This window comes from Talpa occidentalis, unplaced genomic scaffold (genome assembly GCF_014898055.3).
Source record: "Talpa occidentalis isolate TD23 unplaced genomic scaffold, MPIMG_talOcc4v2.1 talOcc4.7, whole genome shotgun sequence".
NCBI classification, from domain to species: domain Eukaryota; kingdom Metazoa; phylum Chordata; class Mammalia; order Eulipotyphla; family Talpidae; genus Talpa; species Talpa occidentalis.
The window spans coordinates 111,228,148-111,245,607 of NW_023605083.1; the positions used below are offsets into that span (position 1 = coordinate 111,228,148).

At 40.0% G+C, this 17,460-nt stretch overlaps 1 protein-coding gene and 1 long non-coding RNA gene across 2 annotated transcripts in view; one reads left to right on the forward strand and one right to left on the reverse strand.

The window, feature by feature from the left end:
- ANKFN1 (ankyrin repeat and fibronectin type III domain containing 1) overlaps nt 1-17,460 on the reverse strand; it is a 577,395-nt gene that overhangs the window by 182,721 nt on the left and 377,214 nt on the right. The gene's annotated exons all lie outside the window — the stretch shown is intronic.
- Nucleotides 1-17,460, forward strand: part of LOC129144862 (uncharacterized) — a 69,187-nt gene that overhangs the window by 2,121 nt on the left and 49,606 nt on the right. Inside the window, exon 2 of the long non-coding RNA XR_008549602.1 lies at nt 4,849-4,962. This is a non-coding gene — a long non-coding RNA (uncharacterized LOC129144862). The remainder of the gene's footprint in view (nt 1-4,848; nt 4,963-17,460) is intronic.

Below are 17,460 nucleotides of genomic sequence, written 5' to 3' on the forward strand. Positions count from 1 at the left end.
GTATTCATTTGAATTTGGCTTCATTCACTCAACATGTTTTTGAGATTCATCCATACTATGTTCATATTAGTAATTGCCTTCTTATTGCTAAGTATGAGTTTACCAAATTTGCATGCATCTGTTGATGGACTTTTGAATTATTTCCAGCTTTGGGCAAATAGGAATAATGTGAACATACATGCACACATTTTTTGTGCATATATATCTATGTGCACATTTTGTGCATATATTTGTTAGGTAAGTTGGTGTGGAATAAATGGGTCGTAGACTAGCTTTACGTTTAATTTTATAAGCAATTGTAGTTTTCCAATATAATTACACCATTTTACACTCTCATGAACAACATATCTGGATTTCAGTTGCTTTATACCTTACCAGCATTTGGTGGTGTTGTCAGTCTTTTTAACTTTAGACATTCTAATATGTGTACTTTGTTGTGAGTTTAATTTGCATTTTCTTGATGTCTAAAAAGTTTAACCATTTTGAAAATGAGCTTACTGGTTATTTTTATACTTTTTTGTGAAGTGTCCAAGTATTTGGCCCATTTTTATATTGGGTTGTTTGTCATTTTGTTATAGAATTTAGGCGCTCTTTATATAGTCTGCATATACTGAATAGTTTGTATATTCTTAGGTAACTCTTATCAATGTCAATATTTCTTTCCAGTCTGTGGCTTGCCTATCCATATTTTTTTAAAAAGATTTATTTATTCATACAAGAACTGGGGTTTAGGTTAGACGTGCGGGAGGGTAAGAGAATTCACCAGAGTGGGGAGCAGAACAGGCAGACAGACCAAAGACACTGCTGAGGGGAGCAGTGGGCGAGGTAGGGGAGGTCTGCTGCACCATTTGGGGTTCTCCCTGGCCAGTGGGGAATCGAACTGGCGCTGAACAGGCTGCAGACAGCTTTGCAGTGCAGCACTCAACCGCTGTGCCAAAAGGGAGGCCCGCCTATCCATATTTTTAAATAGAGTTTTTTGAATTTTTAATTTATCTTTTTTATCGTTAGTGCTTTTTGCATCATATTTAGGAAGTCTTGGAAAACATTTTAGCTTATATTTTCTTCTAGAAGCTTCACAGTTTTAGCTTGTGCATCCAGGTCTGTGATCCATATAAATTAATTTTTGTTTCTGGTGTGAGGTAGAGGCTGAGATTTCCCCCCACCAAATTATTTTCTGGTTGTTTCAGTGATATTTATTGAAAATATTTTCTTTTCTTAATTGAATGGCTCTGGCACCTTTTTGTTGAAAATTGATTGTATAAGTGAAGGTCAAATGTTGGACCATGTATTCTGTTCCATTGGTAAACTGTCTTATACAAGTACTATATGTCTGGATTAGTGAGTTTGATCATTTGAGACCTCCAACTTTGTGGTATTTTTGTTTTTGCAAGATTGTTTTGACTATTCTAGATCCTTTGTATTTCCATAGAATTTTTAGAATCAGTTTGTTAACTTCTACAACAAAGCCCACCAGGATTTTGATTGTTATTGTATTGAAGCGGTAACTAAGTTGCTAATTACCACAACCTCATAATAGAGATTAGCAATTAAAACTCAGAGTGTCATGGAACTTAGAATACTACAGCTGGAAAAGATGTTGGACAAACCCTACTGTCTGCAAGTGGTCCCTAACCTTGATGCACACGGGTATCACCTGGGCATATTTAAATAACACATGTGTGGCTCCCACTCTGAGATACTGTGATTTAATTGGGTTGGCTTACAATCTGGGCATCAGGATTTTTTTTTAAAAGCTCCCCTGGTGATTCTAATGGCAGCAAACTTTGGGAACCAATGGTTTAGTGCTCAAATTTATAGGTGTGGAAATTGAGGCCCAGACAGAATGTGAGTTACCTCGTTCTACAAAACCTACAGATTGACTTACTTTAAACCCACAGTTAATCATCACACATTGTCATATGAATGTTCATAAAAATTTACGTAAACCTTACAAAACTACCACCACTGCAGTCTCAACCAAATGAAATACCGCTTTCTTGCCAGCAGAGAATGTTATCTAGCTCTTTGTGTTGTACTGAGCAAAGTTCTAAATCTGAATTTCCTCAGGGAAGTAACAAAGAGAAGGAATAGAGAGAGGGGGAAGATTGAAAGAAAAAATACAGGCACTGGAACTAGGTGTTGTTCTACCCTTAGATGCCAAGTCAATGATTGTCTTTATGTTGTCAATTTTCAAACTATAAAAACAAACGACTATTTGGAGAAACACCATGACGCCTGAAGGCTTATGCTTCTTGGGTAAAAGCAGAGACTATGTGACAATATTCTAATTTCAATATTAGCAGCTTCTTTTTAAAGTTTATTTAAAGAAAATTGCTTTTAAAAATCACGGGAAAAAGAACATTGCTCAGCAGGCACATTTATTTTTTCTCTCTATGGGATTCAACATCCTTCTGTTTGGAAAGTAGAAATTACAGGACAATAGATAGAAAAACTGATGTTATACAATTTTTAGTTCTTTAACTTGAGTATATTTTAACTTGTAGTGCCCCTTTTTTCCCAGAATAAGATTTTCAAATCTCCTTGAGGGCAGAAAGTATACTTTCCTTCATTTACACAGTGCAGGGCACAACCAGGGCTGTCAGTGAGCATTAAATCAAACCTACTGAAGAAGGAAAACTAGGGCCTCATTAAAATGTCTCTAACAAAGTCCCATAGCTTCTACTTTAACAATCAGTGTTCTTTCTAAACTTTTCTAAAAAAATCCTGCTAAGTGGATCTTCTACCTTGGGTATCTCTCAAAATAAATGTCATAGCTTCACAATTATTCTCACTTCAGGTTAGTCTAAGATATAAGAAGACTGTTCCAATGTATCTATACAGTTGGGAGATTTCAGGATTTTATAAGTTGGTTGTGATTATTTGTGTTTTTTTCAAAAGACATCTTCCAAGCTGTCCATTAGTAATCAACTGTCAATTACTGTGACCAATAAACAACCCATTCTCTAGGTTTGGAAATAAAGCCAGCTTTAAAAAATTACCAGTGATATGCTGGAAGCATAGTCAGAGTCCATCTGCATTTTCCTAGAGTAACAGTGATTTTTCTGAACTGGCGCTGTATGTGGGGTCCACTCTCAAAGCTGTCCTGTTTGGACTTGGCCAAATGAAGAAAGAGGAGGCATGAGATCAGCGGCATTCTTAAGTTTACTTTGGGGATGGTAGAGGATAAAATGAGACTACAAACAGACATTTCTTTCTGTTATTTTTATCTCCCAGATTAGAGGAGAAAATCGTGATGAAATAAACATGTACTTAATACCTAATTTGGGGATTTTTTGAAAACATAGATCCAAGGGGGTGACTGAGAGAGAGGGTGACTGATGGGTGGGGGATGAAAAAGCAGGGAAGGAAAGGGTCCTTGGGGGCCATTTTGCCAGAACCTGAATTGTGTCTCTCTGCTGTTGTCTGCAAGACTGCTAGAAAGCCTGGGCGATAAATGTTCAACATGAGCTAATAAGCTATTTTGATCACTTTGATGTTGCTATGAATGAGTAATTCTAAGTGACTTATTGGGAATTGCCTTAAAAAAATTGATTGATAATAATAATAAAGAGCCAGTTTATCTCTTGATATTTCCTTGATAGATGATTAGTCATCTAAGGAAGCAAGGGGTTTTTTAAACCACCCTCATCAGGCGCACTGACACACAGAATGGTTATCATCCCTTGCTCTGGCTGGTAGAGTCATGTCTTGAAAAGTGTGAGGTGACCACTGGGAGTGTCACCATATCTCTTATCAGAGACACTGCAGACCATATGACTCAATATGCTCATCCGTAAAAATTTACCTACACCGCTAGCTTTCAGGCTTTGATCAATTCACTCAGTCACTTCTTCAGAGATACCATTTGGGCTAAAAATATGATTCCATGGCAGTGAGCCAGTTTCCTTAAACTCTGAAGGACTGCAAACTCAGTTCTAAAGCAGTACACACTGCATTTGGCCATATTTGGGTTTAACTGGTCCTGTTATTCATTATCATGAAACTTTGTACACAATTCTTTGAACTTTAATGTTATCCTGTGTAAAATAGAGATATGTATTCAGATTTCTCGTGGTTACTGTGAGGATTACATAACAAAATGTACATATAGCACCCAGGGCAGTGCCTGTTGCATTGGAAACACTCAATACTTGAGAACCACAACTATTATTATTGTCACTATATTGTAATTATTATTTTTAATTATTCTATACTGGATAACTCTGTAGATCAATATATGAATAAGAAATGGCCTTAAATAAAAGAAACAAGACTGACTTGCAAGTCAGATAAGTATCTTGCAAGTCAAATAAGTATTTTGTTATTGAATATTATTGGCAACATTCAATTGCATATTGTGTGACAATAAGGGCTAAGTAAAAAATGACATTTTAGTTGTAGGGGTGAAAAATATTCTAAAATTCATTCTATTTAGATTTGTTCCTGGAGAATTTCAAAAATTGAACCAACAATTGTTTATAAATAAATCTTTACACAAAAACTGGATTGACCAAAATGTCAACTGGTGATCATTTTTTTTTTTAATGTGTCTATGGAGACTGACTTGAATGGCTCCTATAATCTATATGATTTCTATAACTGGGGTTTTAGAAGTTTAAGTGAGATGGTTAATTTTATGTCAACTTGATTTGGCTAAGAGATGCCCAAAAAACTAGTAAAACATTATTTCTGAATGTATGAAGAGATTAGCATTGGGATTAGTCGACTGCATAATGAAGATTGCCCTCATGAATGCAAGTAGACATCATTCAATCTGTTGAATAGAACAAGCAGGTGGAGGAAGGACAAATTTGCTCTCTGAGCTGAGACCTATATATTCTGCCCTAGGACCTTTGGAACCTGAACTAGAACGTACACCAGTGACTGTCCTGGCTCTCAGAACTTCATCTTTCCCAGCCTCCAGTCAGCAGATCCAGGGGACTTGACAGCTTCCAAGATCATGTGAGTAATTATTTAAGTCTATTTATATTTATATATGTATATATATGTATGCATGTACACCCACGTACACATGTAATATCTCTGTATATAATATACCTATATCTATATCTGGATATATCCTGTTGGTTTCTCTGGAGAACTCCAGACAAGGGATAACTCACAAACATTATTACTCTGGAGCACACAGCATACTTTTTTTTTTTTTTTTTGAGAAGCCTCCTTTCTCTTTCACAAAACAAAACAAAACACACAAAACAACAACCTCAACAAGCATATAAGCTTAGCCTGTAAGTCAAAATATATAATGAATAAAAAAGAATTCAGGCAAGAGATGAGCTTTTAAGAGGAAAGGGAATCAAATGTTTGTGAGTGAAGAATAGAAGAAACTTTTTGTGAAAAATAATATTAACCACCTTGATAACTGCACAAACTCCAACATGAAGTAAGGCTTAAGTCCTCTGTTATGAAACTCTACCTTAGTTGTCTCATGCATGTTACACACAACCTGAGCTATTAGATTTGAAATTTTAAGTGGCAATTCCTAAGGACTCGTAGGAAGGATGGTTTTATCCCATGAGAATTTGGTGACAATACCCTTCAATACTCCAAAATGGCCAATCACCACTGGTTACCAATAAGGCATAGACCTGACCCACAACAGGCTTCATGCATCAGCTCATCGATTCCCTTATTTACTCCAGCCAAGAAAGCAGGAGTTTAGTTATTCTTCAGAGATGAGATTTCAGCCAAGCCTGCCTGCCCTCCAAATCCTGTGTTCTTAACTGTGAGTCCATTAGACCAGAAGCCAGAATGAGTGGGAGCCTCCTCCTTGGGCTGAATGAGTGAATGCATTCATCCTGAGTCAGTACAATTGCGTGGATATTCAGAGCTGAGGGCAAAGTCCAGGTAAACTTGCAAGCTTCAAAGAGACTAGAGTGAGGTTATCTTTGGGTTAGAGAGTAGAGAGCTTCATCATGCTCCTCAGTGCATTTGCTAGCATTAGATAGATATCTGGGAGACTGACTTTGGATCATTCTGGCCTGTACCAGCTCTGTGATATTGGAGCAGTGAAATTAGCTCTCTGAGTCTTGGTTTCTTATGGGTAAAATGTGGTTTGTAAGAGCCCCTAATTATAACTGTTACTTGTGCTATTCAGAATCCAGAGTCAAAGGTCCCCCAATTTTCACTAGGTTTCTGTCTTCTATCTTCTATCTTGTCATGTGCCTTGGGTGCCATTGTGTAAGACTAGGTGTCTAGCCAGAGTGTTGTATTGCCCTGGCTATAGAAATGCAATGAGACTGGCCCAGGCTCTTGGAAAGCCATTCCTTGTTGAAGAGGAACAAACAGAAAGGAAATCGTTATCAAGAAATAGAAAACATGTGCAAAAATGAAAAATGATGTAAAAAATGTATAAAATAAAAATAAAGACATTGAAGAAATAGAAAACATGTCATTTGGGATTCTAAATCAAGCTGTATCTGAAGCCAAACTTATTCTGAGCTTTTTCAGTTAAATGAATCAGTTGCTTAGCATATTAGAGTTGAAAATGTCCTAACCATTACTTATATACTTATTATGAGGATAAAACATGGTTTTACATAATGAAATTTCTAACACATTAAGTAAATACACATTAATATTAGCTATTGTAATTTTTTTCAGAGTTGGAACCTACATGTTGGGAACTTAATTACTTTTGTGCTTTCAGGTTTTCCCTTTAAATTTTTTTGATTTTCTTTAGGTTTTTGTGATATTACTTAACAATCGGGTGTTGTAGCTAGCAAATATGAAACCAGTCAGCCTAACTAGTAATCACATATGTAAACGAAAGTGAAAATAACCATCTATTTAGAGTTAATAATTGTATTGTATTCTTGAAATTAATTTGATTGTACTATCAGCATTCTTAAAATGCCCATCGTTTTTGATCTAGAAATTCACTTCTGGCACTCTGTCTTATGAAAACTATATATAAGAAGGAAAATAGACATTTATAAGATTAAATGAAAAAGGAAAAAGGAAATGTACATATATTAAGAATTTAGTCATACAAAACAGTTTATGCATAATGTATCATATACACAGGAAAATGAGGGAACACATCAAAGTATTTGTCAGAGAGATTCAGGGTATAAGTAAAAAATGTCTTACAGAGTTAGAATTTGCTGACTTTAGGGTCAAAGTGATGACTCAGGCTGGTGAGATGCATTAACAGCTATATCTAGAAAAAATGTTTGGGCTGTTGAGCTAGGCATCATCTATCAGTTTTCTCTGGCAGGGATTTAAAGCAAAGAAATTAAAGAACATTATCCCAGACAGTTGGGGTTAAGTGGAATTAGGATCCTTCCTACATGGAATCCACTTACCCCTTGTCCTTCCCTCTTTCAGCCTCCAGTCAAACTTGTAACTCTTGAATTGGTGGGTGGAGAAATTCCCAGGTCACTCCAGTTGGGGGAAGTACCTGTTGTCATTTTATTACAAAACCACGTTTCTCTTATTCAGTTTTGGAATTTCTGCTCTTTTACTTTTCCCAGTACTGCTTATGGAATGTCCTTTTTATATTATAGCCAGTGTTTGGCACCTTGTACATTTTATGTAATTCACCAGCCTGTGAGTTGAGATATAATTATTTCTCTTTACAAAAGAGGAAGCAGACTCTGGGAGGGTCCATGACTTGCCCAAAGGCATAGGCTAGTGAATGTAAGAGGTGGGATGCGGGTTTTGGTTGAGCTGGTTATGACGCTACCTCCATAAGTCACTCTGGTCTTTTGTGGGTACCGGGTCCCAACTCACCTTCACAGCCTCAAGTCTTTCAACACACCAGAGATTCGGGCCAGAAGTTGGTCCTCTAGTCATCTTTTTTAGGTTCTCCTGCCTTTATTGGTCACTTTTACAGCATTGGCCCCAAGAGCAAGATGCTTGAGAGTGATGGGTGGATGCCACCTTATCCAAGACAGAGGAGCACTCTTCTAGGTCTGCTCATTGCTGCTGTGTGACTCTGAGCTGTCTAGAGCATGCATTCATTCAGTCAAAAAATATTTGTTGAGATATTCCCCTGTGTCAGGTACTAAATAAGGGGGATTCAGAGCTAAATAAGGAAGAATGGACCCTGATCTCCCGGAATTTATACTCTGGTGGGTTCAACAGAAATCATCATCTAAACAAGGATGTACAGTTAAGACAGTTTCAGGTGGTGGGAAGGGAAAAATAAACTTTAAAGGACAAGTTAAGGTGGAAATGCTCATGTGGCTGGCATGGTAAGGAAACAGATGTGTGAAAAAAGAAATGAATAATAAGATAGACCCAGCCATGTGATTATCCGAACGAAGAACATTCAGGCTGAGAGAAGAGCAAATGCAAAGATGCTGAGGTTGAAATGAGCTTGACATGTCCAAACCAGAGGGCAGCAGCTGCCCTGCTAGAATTGAGTAAGTCAGGATGAGCTGAGGGAGCTATGGTTGATGTGCGGAGGAGGGCAGTGTGTGGGGGAGACAAGCTCTGATGGGTATTTTGGCCATTGCAAGAAACCTGGATTGTATTCACAGTGTTCTGGGAAGCCCTTGGGAATTTCTAAACTGAAGAAGACAAGCTTGGATTTTTGTTCTAAATGGTTACTCCTGGTTTCTGTCTGGAATCTAGGCTGTAAGGGGATATAAGTGGAGACAGAATCAAGGCTAGGAAGCTGTTCTAGGGGTTCAGGGAAGTGGCTGGGACTGCTTGCCTTGTGAGGAGGCTTTTCTCTCCCTGGGGTGGCCATTTCTTTTTGAGTTAACAACTCTGCCGTTTTTTCTCCTCTTCTACTGTCTCTAAAGGCTGGTTAGGACAGGAAAAACCTGTAGCTCAAATCTGTGGCACCGTCTGTCTCTTGCTGGTCCTCATGGCAATGACATGGGCCTGGCTCTGGACAAACTGCCCCTCATCAACTCTTTCAGGCTCCCCCGTGAAGCCCCACTGCCGTAGGCCCAGGAGAGCCTGCTAACCAGAGCTGTTGCTCCTGGTCTCTGAGCAGACTGGGCCTGTTCACTGGCCCTTTGGGTGCTCTACTTTGTTTACATGTGCTCAACTCAAGCATGGACAGGCTGGTAAAAAGGGAAAAAAAGCTTTCAGTGGCTTATTAAGGGCAGTGGGGGTGGGGGAGAAGACTCCAAAAGATCTTTGGACACCAGATAGCTCTTCCTAAACAGAGCTTAATGAGTTAAGCGTAAATGAATCAGAAACATGTGCACTGGATTTCTCTTTTGCAGGCACTTTGGTTTAAAAATGAAAGGCAGGGTTGGGGGAATGAGGGGAGAGCATGGCTGGGTTTTGCAAGGACCTGAAGGAGAACTTCACAGGATGAAGGGCCCCAAACATGGTGAGCTTTTCTTCTGTTATAATTTCTTTCATCCCCAGACTGTGAGAGTTGCTTGATCTATGTGGCGTTCGGCTGCATTTCCCTTGCAGATGCGATGTTCCTGGTATTCCTTGTTTCCTTGCCAAAGGTCATCTTATGCTGTGGGTTCAAACTATGCTTCACCAAAGCCCTTTTGACTTAAGTGTCCTAAGTAGCTCACAGACTTTGTTCTGATGGGATCCTGGCTTTTGATGGCAAGAATTGCTATCTTTTCAGCTGTGCTGCAGCCTTATGTAGTTGAGAGTGAGCACTGTCTTAGCATCATTCAGTTATTCATACCAGCTCTGTGACCTTGAACACCTCAGTAGTTCTTCTATCGCAACCTCAGCCTCTGCAGCGCCGGTTCGTTCCCTGGCTGCCGGCGAGGGTCCCCCCCCCCACACACACAAAAAGCCTTTTATAATGAGTGTGCCAGAAGATTGTGAAGCAATAGGTGGTAGAAGGGGTGTGAAATGAATCTGTGGTCACCTCGAATCTCTTATGCTGAGAGAGACGGGGGTGTAATCTAAGTTAGAATGAGATAATAAGGGGTGAGTTCAAAAAAGAGCATCTCTTCCTTTCCATATTATATGGTCATCCCTGTCTTAGAACCCTAGAATTTTAGAGCTGGGGGGTCATCTTATTAATCCATTTATTTCACACTTGAGAAATATGAGGCCCAAAGATGGAAATGACTGGCTAAAGTTCACATAATTACCTCACTAAAAATGCTATGGTAGCGATGTTTGAGAGAATAAGGTCATTTCTCAGCAGTGAGAACTTATCAAGGAATGGGTTCAGTTATTTGTAATGTATTTTCTAAGCATCTTAAATTTTTCATTACTTTCTTAATCTCTAGGGCTTAGCACAGTTTCTGGTATGCAACAGATATTCAATAAAGTTTTGCAGAATGAATAAATGAGTGAAGAGTATTAATCAGATAGGAGAGGAAAGAATAGAAAATAAAAAACAAAGCAGGATTTCCTGTCCTGGAGGAACTTACAATCTAGATGTGGAGATGAGACTTAATGAAAAAGAACTTGAAGCATTGTAAGTGAGAGAGATGACTTTTAAGTAATTGTAAGCAGGATGAAGATAGATTTTTTTTTAAAAAACAAAATGGGATAATTCATGACTTAAAAACAAGCAACACATAATGTTATTATTCAGGGGATAAACTTGCAATTTTTCCTCTCTCCTTAAGTCCTGCTTGAGCAGGTGGGTCCATGACTCAAGTAGGTCTGGACTCCTGTACAACACTCTGGTTTTAGCTCTGGGTACAGGGAGAGGTTGCAGGCCAGCAGGCACAGTGCTTCCATGTTATCTGGCCTATGGACAGTGGTGATAGAGGGTCTTGTTTCCTTCTGGGTTATTCATCTGATGTACACATGGAGTAGTCAGTGGCCTTTTCCTCCCAACGTGCAGAGAGATACCAATGGATATTCAGACATGGAACTAAGAAGAGAAAGAAGTGTGTAGGATGACAAAATTTAAGTCTCTGGATTCAGACACACATCAGTCCAGCCTTAGGCTTCCAGTCACAGGAGCTCGTAAATTATATCTTTCCAAAAGGAGCTCTGCAAATTTTATTCAAAAAAGTTAAACGCAATTGTTAATGAGCTCTGAAGCTTTGCTAATATTGTATGGGGAGTCTGTGCAAGTTAATGCACATAATCAGATTATTTATGGAAGCCAGTGATGTTTGTAAGGCCTCAGCAGCTGAGAAGGAGTTAGGGTGGCGTGTTGGTTCTTGGAGCCTGGCAGTTACTTCTGGTCTCATCTGGGAAGCAGGAAAGACTTTCCTCCTTCCTCCTACCTCTAGACTGACCTGTTATCACCTTAAGACCTAGGGCCTGAGAGATCCACCCCTGGAACCCACCATTTATATTAACTCAGAAATTCTCAAAGTGTGCTCTTCTGAGTACCACATGTTAAAACACTCATTTTTTATTTATTTTTTTTACTTAAAAGCCTTTTTAGGTCTAACTTGACTAATATTCTTAGGAATTTCCAAGACACTATTGGACTGTATAATGTTTCCTAAATATTTTTTGTTCCAAAACTCTGTGTGTTGTTTTCCTTCGTTTGGGGAAGCCATTCCTAAGAATATCCTTTGATAGATGAGGTGAAGGCATCCTTTTCCCAGAATACACTTTCAAAGTTACATATGGCTTGGGGGAAGGTAACATTATTTAAGCTTTCTTCCTTCCTTCCACAAAGCAGCGGAGATACGAGTGGAAAAAGTAGAATTATATGACTAAGAAACCAAGAATAGAGAATTGAAAAAGAAAAGGAGGGAAGACGAATACTGGATCCGTTCAGGAACCACAAGGGGAGTGATGACAACTGAGTGAAAGACTGGACCCTGGACTTGTGGTAACCAAGGCAGCAATGAGATAAAATCATGAGGATCCTTTCCTAAATTAAACCACCACTCTACTAATACTTTTGAATTTTGTGTCTCATTCCCTCCTAAAAGCAAGTCTGAGAGCAAATTGTACAAGACAAAGAATTTTTTTTTTTTTAGCACAAACTTGAGGAAAAAAATGGATCATATGGTTCCTTATATAAGGAGCATTAAGTAACATAATGGATGGTTTTCAACAGCAAATTTACAAGACACAGAACTGTCCTTCATATGACTGTTTAATTTACTAACATTCAGCAAAAACCAAGGGTATAGCATGAAATCACAGCTCTTTGCAGGGAGCTAAGGTCATGTTGCCGGACACATTACTCAGAGATTTCAATCCCTAGTGGATAGGTAGGGCTTAGGGATGCCGGGAGTGGGGGAGGGGCATGGTGCAGGGCAGGGGTATGGACCTAACAAGTTAACCTACTCTGCACAATTGGTGGTTTCCTCTGGGCTATTAGTTAACTGCAACTGGAGACAGCTGAGAGAAGCGGCTGGGTCATCTTGGTAGTAGAGGGTGGGGTCAATAGGAAGAGGGAGAGAACGAAAAGCCACGAAAAAAGGGCTCAGGTGCATGATGATTCACCAAGGATATGTCTTGGAGGACAGAGAATCAGAGTCAAATAAGCATAAATTCTCACAGCAGATGGCCTAACCGTACTGTTGCAGTGAGATCTCTCCCTGAGGCCCCATATCAAAAATTGAAGGGATAATATATAGCCCAGGGTTAAAAATGATTGAATGCTAAGTAGAAGAGGCCTCCAACACTCAGATAATAGTGTTATTTACAAATTACTCAAGTACCATTAAAAAATATAAACACAATAAAATTTCATTGTTTATTATCTTAAAAATTCTATACTCTAGGGCTTCCCCTGGTGGCGCAGCGGTTGAGCGCTGGGCTGCGAGGCTGCCCGCAGCCTCTGCAGTGCCGGTTTGTTCCCCAGTCACCGGCGAGGGTCCCACAAAAAAAAAAAAAAAAATTCTATAGTTTAATTTCAGAGAAACGCCCTTAACGTGACCCTCCTCACTATTACACCTATTTTTTTGTGTGTCCGCTTCCCCATCAAATGCTGTGCCCTTTGCCTGGTCACCTTGCATCCAGGCCGTGATGGTCCTAGTCTGCTTCCCCAAATTCCTAACCATGGGCTTAAAACTCCAGCTTTATTAAATGCTGCATCATTTGCTCAAATCTTGGGCTGCTTCTTAGAATATCAGGTAATCTCTAATTCCCACAAAACTTATAAAGTATGTCAACATTTGTAATGATATTTAACTAGCATAGAAAGATGTGGAGCAGAGGAGGAGGCAAATTGTTCAGAGTGGCAATGATTTAGAGGGAATATGAAAAAAATGCTGGAAGGATGTGATGCTAGGGCCAGCGTTTTGAGGAGGGTAATGCCATTTAGTTCCCAAAATGAAGTGTTTGTAGAGAGAAGAGTAAGTACCAAAAGGCGTTATGGGTTCTAAACAAGAGGAACTACAGAAGACAGACTGAGTCATGAAGGGGAACTGAGACCATCTCCTTAACTGTACACAAGAGAGAAAACCGAAGCCTGAATGGAGTGATTTTCCTGAGATCATACAGTGGTGCTATGGTTGGAATTAAACTTCTAAACTCATAGCACAAGACTGTTTGCCTCAGTACGCTGTGGGGCTCTAGGTGTGGACAGCGCTTCCTTGCTATGCTGAGGACTAGGCTGACTTTGAGTGGGCTGATGAGCATGGGGACTATTGGCTATTCTTGGGTGGTTTCCCCAAATCAACAGAAAAAGATGCAAGGAGGGTTAGGTAAATGGCAGACTTCTTAAAATTTGCTTCTATCTTCTTCCTGGCCACCCCCTCCCAAACCAGAATTGTTAGAAAATACCAACAATAAACCAAGACTTTTCAAAGTCTGAGAGTTAGAGTAAGCTTATGATGCATGAAAATGTCCATGCCAGGCCAGGCAGGCCTGCAGCCAGAAGACCCAGCTGTTCATATTTCAGGAAAAGGGCAGAGATATCGACAGAATCCGTCTGCAGAGGCAAAGAGGCTCCACATATTGAACAAGTTACATAGTTCAGCTTCTTCACCGACAGCACAGAGCTGCTGTGGTCACTTAACCTCGCTCTGTGGCTTTCTCTGCAAGGATTTGACCCACATTTACCAACCCTGTCATGGGAAGCTACTCTTTTTGCAGGTCACCCCAGTGTCTTTCTATCGCTCTAATGTGTGGACAGCTCCTATGGACCCTGGCCTCCCTACACCATCTTCAGTGGCTGGAGGGGGGACAGTTGCCCCCACAAAACACTTTCCCTCCTCTTTTCTTTGCTCTTTTTTTTTTTTTTAACAAAAATGTAATGTCACATATACAATGGCCACCTGGGAGGTCAGACTTTCCTTGTTGGTTGGTCCCTCCAGGGAGTCTTTTAGTGCAGAACTGCGGGAAGCCCTTTGGGGTAAGGCGAAGGTACAACAGCAGGTATTGGAGGGACTGTGACAAATGAGAATGGTGTCAAGAGAAACTGTTCAAATAAACAGTGGGATGCTTGCGAGCATAGTTTGAAGACCTCAGATCTTTCTCTCCCTTCTGTTTTTTTTTTAATCCCCCAAAATAGAAGATTAAGTTTGCTGTGAACATGAGCTGATGAAAAGAATTCAAATAGCGCTTTGAATAGGACCCCAGTCAGACCCACAGGAGAGCTACAAATTGCTTTTGGAGACACTAGTCTCCCTTTACAGAAAGTTAGCATAAAGCCCACATATCTTCTTTCTATAAGGTACTAACTTGTAAATTAACCTTTAATGGTGTATAAATGATGTTCTGAAAGAACTGCTTATGCAGCTATATTTATGATCTAGAAAATTGCAAATATTTACAAGATTATAGGTGTTAATGGTCTGTCAAAAATGTTTGTATATTGTACATACATTAAACCCCGGTTTCAGACCACCCTGGTATAAAAGACCACCACTCTCTAGTCCCATATAGTGTTTCACTTTGATTCCATATATGCCAATCCCTATAATTAGCCTGTTCCCTAATATAGATCAAGTCCACTTTATAGGGAATTCTCCCGATAGTTTTCATTTAGTTTAAATCCAGTACGCAGGCCTCCTGTGTAAACTGTTTGCTAAATGGCCCAGGATGGCCAATCGATCTTATGTCAGCTCTTCGGAGGCTCCTGGGCAATGGCCTGTGACTTGTCTGTCTTGTTTCTGAGTGGGCCTCACTGGAGGAACTAAGTGCCCCTGGTTTGATTGCTTTCCTGAAATAAAATGACGCACATGTGCCAGCTCCCGTGACAGCCTCTCAGCTGAAGTCGGGTCCCTTGAGTGCTGAGTGTACATAAATAAGCCACAGAGCAGCGTAGAGTGACCACAGCACCTTAACTCTCGGGCTTGGCAGTGGAAAGGGCACCTGGCACAAGGGGAACATCTTTTTTCTCCTGTAATTGTTTATCCTATCATGACTCCTTCCTCTGAACCATCAACCAACCGTTCTGTCCTGTAAGGCGGTATGGCAGGAAGAAAATAATAAGGGTCACAGGTTGTTTTGAATTGGCTCTTCCATCCTAGTTTATTATCTCATTTGCACATTTTCATTAACATCAAACTCTTTTCCATGGCTGTCTCAAGATGATCGGTCTCTGGGGGCATTTACCAGAACTGTGTCTGCTTTGTGGGAATTTAAAGAGCAAGCTCATTTTCAAATGTTACCAAAGGAACAGCCTTCCGACCTACTCTGATTAAAAAAAAAAAAAAAAAAAAAAAAAAACCAAAAAAAAAAAAAAACCATACACTGGAATATGTTTGTTGGAGCCCCAATGTGAAAAGATTAACTTTTGAATTTTTATGTAAATCTTCCAGTGATCCCTGCCTCTCATTCCCCCACCCCACCCTTAAAACACAGAGCAGGGAAACAATAAAATCAATTTTCCCTTAAGCCCTTTAATGAGGCCTGACGACACACACTTAATTTTCTTGAAAATAAAATAGGTGTTTGGGTGGCTGCAACGGATGGAAACCATTGACATCTCTGCAGAGGTCTTACAGGGAACAGGCCAGTGGCTCCAGGCCCTAAATGAGGAGCAGAATGCTCAAGTCAGGGGCAGAGACTCTGGGCCACTAAGGAATCCCAAACCCTGTGTTGGGGAGAGAAGGGCCCCACCAGTAATCAGCCTCTCTCTGAGATAATTCTCAGAGAAACTAAGTCTTTCGATCTGCTTAGTATTTAGCAGAGATTTGGTTGGCTGCTATTAGGATGCTTGAAGGGCAAAGACCTAGAGAATTCCATGGGAGTGGTTCTGGAACACTCTCACCTTGAAATGCCTTTCAGATCCATTAGGCTAATGACTCCCTAACTGGGAATCCCTCAGGAACCCAAGCAGGGACATTCCTAGCATGTTAGAAACATTCATTGAAGCTATGGTGCTAACGGGGTTCAGACCACAAAGGAGAGTTAAAATAGATTTTCTGTTCTTTAATCCAAATTGTATCAACTCCAAGTGTTTATGTTGGTGTTTTGTTTTTCCATTGGCAGTTTTTGGCTCATAACAAAATAAGGAAATTATTTCTCAATCTTATCTGGTGTAGAGACCCTATCATTCAAAATATGGAATCTGGAAGAGAGGAGGGTAATAAATTTCATGGGGGTGAAAAGTGGGGAGCCACTGGTTCTGGGGCACTCTGTGCAGACTGCAGAACACCAAGCCACTGCTTATTTTATTCAGGAGCCCAGCGAGGAATCTGACCTCCCACACAGGACGCAGCTCCAGGTTAGGGACAGACTCCAGTCTCCGTTCAGTTGCCTTTTGTGGCTTTCTAGGAAAACAAATGGGTGAAAAGCTAAGTGTCCCCTATTTGCATGCTCTCCAAAGAAGGAGCTAAGTTATTAGTCTTCTCCCTTACCCAAGAAGTGATCCCCTTTTGTGCAGAAGGAGCCCACTCTACAATTTGAAAACAACCTGGGACCCAGGCAGGTGAGGCTGGATCTGGCTCCTGCCTCCTGTGGTCAAAGAGGGAGAGGCCTGGACTCCTCACACAAACAGCATCTATTCTGCCTGGTGAGGCTGGCAGGGAGGGAGAGGGACTCATCAATTGTTTCAGAATTTTTTTTTAACATTATGGGTTTGGCAAAATCCCAGACATACTTTACCAAGTGCTTTTTTCCTTCATTTTTTAATCCCATGTGTATTTCAAATGCAATCCGTATGTTACTGATTCATTTACACTTAACTCATCAAAAATGTTGGTTGGGATGAATTAGTCGATGCCCAAGTTGCGGTATGGTCCCCTTTTAGAGAGAAGTTAGGAACCTTTTCCCCGTCCCACCCCCGTTTGCCAAAGGCAGTTCAAAGTGAATCAGCTCCCCGCCCCACCCCATTACCACCACCAATTTTTAATAACATTAGAAAAGGCAATTCCAAGGAGCGCTAAATTTGGGGGAATTCTTCATTCCACTCTCGTTCATTTAAAAATCCTTGTGTATTTTAAGGGAAATCTAATCCATATGCTTCTGATTCATTTACACTTAAATCATTAAAATGTTGTTTTGAACAAGCCACTTGGTGAACAGAAATGAGTATGAGACTTCTTTTATTATTATTTCTTCAAGCTCTTTTCTGCAAAACAGGAAGTCACATTGGGAAAGTTGAATATCCAGAAGTTTAAATTTGGTATGATAATTCTTAGGCCACCATGGTTTAGATAAATCTATTTTGGGCTATTC